Source organism: Zootoca vivipara, chromosome 12, assembly GCF_965207765.1.
Source record: "Zootoca vivipara chromosome 12, rZooViv2.hap1.1, whole genome shotgun sequence".
Lineage (NCBI taxonomy): Eukaryota > Metazoa > Chordata > Lepidosauria > Squamata > Lacertidae > Zootoca > Zootoca vivipara.
The window spans coordinates 23743873-23750616 of record NC_142595.1 but is presented as its reverse complement, the minus strand read 5'-3'; positions in this window follow the sequence as shown (position 1 = coordinate 23750616).

Here is a 6744-nt window from a genome sequence, read left to right as displayed (position 1 = left end):
AAAATAAGAGTCGTCGGTCAACATAGGGGCCAACCCCAAGGGGCCAAAGGTGCTTCAGGCCCCCCAATAAATTATTTGAGGGGGCCGAGCCCCCACCCCTCCAAGTTGATGGGCATTGCCATTCAAATGATGTGTGTGCACCACGTCATGTGATTGATTATGTGGGGCAGACCTTGCTTACCTGCCCCCCCTCCCCAATTCAAGTTGGCATCCCTGTCAGTCACTCTGGTCCAGTTCTATACATGGCATGGGAGCAGGTGCCATCTTGTCCTCTGCTGCCTGAGGTAGCAAAATTTCTCGCTCCTCTCCCCCTCCTTGCACTTAATTTAGTGTTCACCACACTTGAGTGGGGAAGCCTTGCGCATATTTGCAAACTAGAGAAAATGTTGTGAGCACCACAAACACACACACACGGAAGCCAAGCACATACTAGGTCATATCCGCAACCATGCATTTAAAGCACATGACATGCCCCACAGAATCCTGGGAATTGTAGTTTACCCCCTCACAGAGCTACAGTTCTGGGCACCCTTAACAAGTGACAGCTCCCAGAATTCTCCCATGACAGCTTAAAGCTGCATCACAGCACTTTAAATTAGCAGTGTGACTGCAACCTCCTAGAATTTAACCTCCCAACCCTCAACTGCAATTCCCAGGGTTCCTTAGGGAGAAGGAATGGCTTGTGTGTGCCGCCATTCCACTATATGTCTTCAGTATAAAAAGGTAAAGGGACCCCTGACCATTAGGTCCAGTCGCAGACAACTCTGGGGTTGCGGCGCTCATCTCACTTTATTGGCCAAGGGAGCCAGTGTACAGCTTCCGGGTCAGGTGGCCAGCATGACTAAGCCGCTTCTGGCAAACCAGAGCAGTGCACGGAAACGCCGTTTACCTTCCCGCCAGAGCGGTACCTATTTATCTACTTGCACTTTGAGGTGCTGCTAGGTTGGCAGGAGCTGGGACCGAGCAACAGGAGCTCACCCCGTCACAGGGATTCAAACTGCCGACCTTCTGATCGGCAAGCCCTAGGCTCTGTGGTTTAGACCACAACAAGACAAGTCCTGGTGAGCCTGAAAAGACTGGAAACTACTGCTTCAAAGAGTTGTATATCAAAGAGGGAACTTTAGCTGGGTACAGATTCTCCTTCAGGGATGAAAGGAGCTGCACATATCGAAACTCTCTCCCTCTCCAAGGCAACTGTTGAAGGGACTGGAGCCCCATCCTCCTGTATATCAGATATGAATATAACTGGTCAGCGTAGGCAACGTCTGTTTCCTACAAAGGCCACAACTGCATGGCTCTTCCCTGCTCCAAACTTGCCATTTGCTTCCATTGACCTAGCCAGAGCAGAGGCTGACAATCCTGACACAGCAGCGGGAGCACGATGTCCGGTCCATGCATAAACAGGTGGGTCTTGCTGCACGGGAAAGTGGGGAGCAAGGCTTCTGCTTCACCCTTTCCCCCCATGATAGCAGATGACGCAACTGTTGAAAATGGAAGCAATCAAACTCTTAAAAGGCAAAGCGTACAGGCAAAGCTTGAAGGTGGACAACCTATGGCAGCAGTGACAAGATGGGGTCAGTCTCAGCCCTTGCACACAAGAAAAGCACCTGCTATAATAGACCAAAGACCTACCTAGTCCAGTATCCATTTCTCACAGTGGCCAAACAAGTAGAACATGAAAACACAGTTGGCTTCTTCTGCAAGGCTGCATGTTAGCATTTGGGTCACAAAATAATATGCACACAGCAGGTGGGTGGAATTTGCTCGTTCCCAGTTGACAGCACTGGCATTGTCCAATAGGGACCTGTGCCAATCGTTGGTCCATCTAGTTCCAGCAGTGTTTTCTGAGTAGCAACAGTCTTTCCCAGATTGGTTAACCTGAGGTTATTTTTTCACAGGAAAGGTTGAATTTGAGAAAGGAACCTGGGGAGCTGCCTTATACCTGAATCAGAGCATTGTTCCAACAAGCTCAGTATAGTCTACCCTGACTGGCAGTGGCTCTCCAGGGATTTGGGAAGTGGACATTCCCAGCCTTAAATGGAGGTGTCAGGGATTGAACGTGGGACTCTACCACTAATCTACAGCTCTTCCCCTGGTGCTCTGCTGAGGCTCCTCTAGTTGCAGCATACATTTCACTTTTTGTGACGTTAGTCTCCCTTGAGGCTTGGAAAGGAGGAATGAGAAACATCTTAAGCCAATACATTTTCCCAGCAAGAAGAATATCCTTCCCCACCCCCCGAAAAAAAATTAGCAGTTTTCCTTGAGGAAGGCTAGTTCATACAACCAATGAGGAACAAGTGTGCATTTTGGGCATGCATGCCCTAAAACAGGTTTCCCAAACTTGGGTCTTTTGGACTACAACCCCCATCATTTCTAGCTAGCAGGACCACTGGTCAGGGACGATGAGAACTCTGTGGTCCTCCAGATGTTGTGAGACTCCAGCTCTCAACATCCTCAAGCCATGATAGTGACATCACCGGCATTGTCCAATAGGGACCTGCGCCAATCTTGCAACCACAGTCCAATGGGGGTTGTAGTCCAGCAATATCTGGAGGGCACTACTAGGTCCTCCATGCAGGCAACCTGAGAAGTCCCTCTGCCAGCCTTGCAGAGGATTAGGCCCTGTGAATCATTCATCGTTCATTGCTTTGTCAGGAAGCAACATGCCCTCACCCTCTCTCTCTCTCTCTCTCTCTCTCTCTCTCTCTCTCTCTCTCTCTCTCTCTCTCTCTCTCTGGAGGCGGGTATCTTTTGTCTGCCTCAGCAACTTATTTGCTCTGGACTTCACCCAGGGCTGGGGACGCCCCGGATCAACTGTGCTGAAACTTGCAAGCGAACTAATTGCAGGGATGGGCGAGGATTTCAAAGCTTCTTCTGCATACCTTCTCACCAAGCCGCACCCGCAGCACAGCTGGACTCTCAGAAGCGCGGCAGTTGCTTAACGAGTGCGCCGTACCTTTCCGCGCCTATATTTTTATTGGGCGAGGGTGAGAAACCCAGCCTGGGACACCGATGCGTGAGAACCAGAAGCACACGGGCTCTGCCTCCTTCCCATGTTTTTCTCTAAGCCAGGGGAGCAGGCAAAGTGCATTGGGGGGGGGGTACCTATTTCACAGAAGGGGAAAATGGCAAGGCTCAGAGAACTGCCCTACCTCCCAAAGAACGGGCAAAACATGTAGATAAACCCTAAAAAGAGCAGACAGTGCTCCAAACAAACAATCCCCCAGAACTAGAACAGAAACCTAACACCTCATCAATTTTTATTTTATATTTTTATGAATGAGAGGGGGGCAGAGAGCCTTGTCTGGCCTTGTCTGAGGTTAGCAGAGTGTCCACAGGTGCCGCTTTGGGGACCCCCAGACTAAAGGCAAGGAAGGTGGATGAGCAGCCTATAGGCCAGATTGGGCTCTGCTACCATTTTGCCATATCTTCCCCCCCCCCCCAATAATGCTGTTGTCAATCAACCAACCACTTAATGCCAAAACAGGCTCCTAAGCAGTTTATAAAGTTGGGCATACCAGGTGTCCCTTCTCCCCTGACAGCCATGGGAAGCAAGAGGTTACCTAGATCATGGGTAGGCAAACTAAGGCCGTACCCAGCCCAATCGCCTTCTCAATCTAGCCCATGGACGGTACAAGAAGCAGCGTGTTTTTACATGAATAGAATGTGTCCTTTCATTTAAAATGCATCTCTGGGTTATTTGTGGGGCATAGGAATTTCTTCTTCTTCTTCTTCTTCTTCTTCTTCTTCTTCTTCTTCTTCTTCTTCTTCTTCTTCTTCTTCTTCTTCTTTCAAAATATAGTCTGGCCCCCCAAAAGGTCTGAGGGACAGTGGACTGGCCCCCTGCTGAAAAAGATTGCTGACCCCTGACCTAGATGGCCATATTTCAAAAAGTAAAATTCCTGTTGAGCTTTTTGGGGGAACAAACAAAAAAAAGAATTGGAGTAGTTTTCACTACTTTTTCCATTGCATTGCCGTACATCCGTTTTTTCCATGACACACACACACCGAGACACCATTTCCCCCGAAAACAAAGACATGCCAGGTTTTTCCTGGCGTGTGGCAAGCCTAGATGGTGCACCTTCTTCCAGATAAGAAGTAGGACTTTGTGTTCTGCTTCTGACCAGGACTTGGGGCTGCTCTCTGAAGATTTTGCTGAAGAAGAGGAAGAGGAAGAGGAAGAGGAAGAGGAAGAGGAAGAGGAAGAGGAAGAGGAAGAAGAAGAAGAAGAAGAAGAAGAAGAAGAAGAAGAAGAAGAAGAAGAAGAAGAAGAAGCCTAAGAGGGGTAGAAGAATAGGGCTGGGTGGGTGGCAGTCTCACAGGGTGGCCTCCAACCCCTGAAAAGTTCAGCTCAGGAATAATCCAGCCTGAAGAACTTTGGCCTTCTCTGGTCTGGCAAGGTAGAAAGGGGAGATGAGGTCCCTGCGACTTTAAGAGCCCTCCCTTAAGATGGGATTTCATTGTGCCGTTGGTAAAACAAAAACAAAAAACCCTGCAGCTTCCAAAATGTTCTCTATACAAGAGACCTCTCGCCCTTTCCACTTTGCGGCCACCGAGACCACATAACATCGATCTCAAAAGATCTACATTAGCTCCCAGTACGTTTCCGAGCATAATTCAAAGTGCTGGTGCTGACCTTTAAAGCCCTAAATGGCCTCAGTCCAGTATACCTGAAGGAGCGTCTCCACCCCCATCGTTCTGCCTGGACACTGAGGTCCAGTGCCGAGGGCCTTCTGGCGGTTCCCTCATTGCGAGAAGCCAAGTTGCAGGGAACCAGGCAGAGGGCCTTCTTGGTAGTGGCGCCCGCCCTGTGGAACGCCCTCCCATCAGATGCCAAAGAGAAAAACAGCTACCAGATTTTTAGAAGACATCTGAAGGCAGCCCTGTTTAGGGAGGCTTTTAATGTTTAATAGATTCTTTTATTTCATTTTTCTGTTTAATAGATTCTTTTATTTCATTTTTCTGTTTAATAGATTATTTCATTTCATTTTTCTGTTGGAAGCCGCCCAGAGTGGCTGGGGAAACCCAGCCAGATGGGCGGGGTATAAATAATATATTATTATTATTATTATTATTATTATTATTATTATTATTATTAATCATGTGGGAGACCCAGAAGAAACCCTTTTGGAGAAAGGAACTGAATGGGAGGGAGGTTAAGTTAGTTTAATGTCAAATGGTGGGAAACATTCAAGATAAGATTATTGATCACATCAATTGCACTCCACTGAGGTAGCCAGCGTAGGAAAGGAAGACACAGAGAATCCATTGTTTCTAAGCCCAGGAAGATCTCATTCATCTAAGCTCAAAATGGCGCTGGTTTTGCCCAAGAAGGGGACGTGCCCAGGAAAAATAAAATTGCAGGAGGAGATCGGAAGCACAAGCCTTATGAAAGCCCCTCTTTGAGTTCCAGCAAGTGCTGCAAATGCATAACAAGAGAAACCAAAGATACATGGTTCTCACTGGGCTTCTTCCCAAATCTTTTGTTGGGCCGCAATGCTAAGAGATGCCAGCAGCTGTGTGTCTCATACTGCAAACCTGGGAACTTGGCAACAGCCCTAGGAAACTCCCTCTCGCTCTTTGGGCCTGGGCGTGTTGGGCATGAAGCTCATGCACAGGTGGGTGAAGGAGCTTCTCAGCACCTTCCAGACACCCACTGCAACAGTGGCAGGCAACGTGCACGCGACGAATAGCTTAGGTGCGAGCAGAAGGCCAGGTCTGCAGCAAGGGCTTGTCCAGATGGGATATAGAGGCATAGGAAGCAGCCTTAGACGCACAGAATTGTAGAATGGGAAGGGACCTCAAGGGTCAACTTTCTAGTGTAGCCACCTGCAGTGTAGGAATCTCAACTAAAGCATCCAACCTCTGCTTGAAAACCTCCAATGAAGGACCTTATAAGGACCCAAATGGCTGCTCCATCAACCTCAGTATTGTCTGCACTGGCTAGCAGCGGCAGGACAGGGTTTCAGGCAGGAGTCTTTCCCAGCCCTATCGGAGATGCTGGGGATTGAACCCTGCGCCTTTTGCACGCAAGGCAGGTGCTCTACCACTGAGCTACAGCCCTTCCTCACAAATGGTCTTCAGTTTGGACGTGGGTAGCCCTGCTTCAGTCTTCTTGATGTGTGGAGGAAGGGGGCCTGTTGCTCTCTAGATGTTCCTGGACTCCAGATCCCATCATCTCTGCCCATTGGTCAGGTTAGCTAGGGGAGATGGGAGTTGGAGTCCAACAACACCTGGGAGGCAGGAGTAGCAGGAAGGGATTTGTTGGTGGAGTTACGACTTTTTCCAAACAAAGCATGGTTCATCCGTGGAATGCACTGTCACCAATTCACTGCATTGTTATCCTTATGGAGGTATCAAGAGGGTGAATAAGAAGATGCTGTAGACCAGGCATCTCCAAACTGCGGCCCTCCAGATGTTTTGGCCTACAACTCCCATGATCCCTAGCTAACAGGACCAGTGGTCAGGGAAGATGGGAATTGTGGTCCAAAACATCTGGAGGGCCGAAGTTTGGGGGTGCCTGCTGTAGAATAATCTTCACCAACCCGGTGCTGCCCCCCCCTCCGGATTTTCCTGTCCTGCAGCTTCCATCATCCCTGACCACTGGCCATGCTGGCTGAGGCCGATGGGTTTTGTAGTCCCAACAACTGTAGCTTGCCACAGGTATAGAGAATTGCAGCATTGCGATGTCAGTGCCCTTAACAAACTACAGTTTCCAAGATTCTCCTCTGCTACTAAAGATGC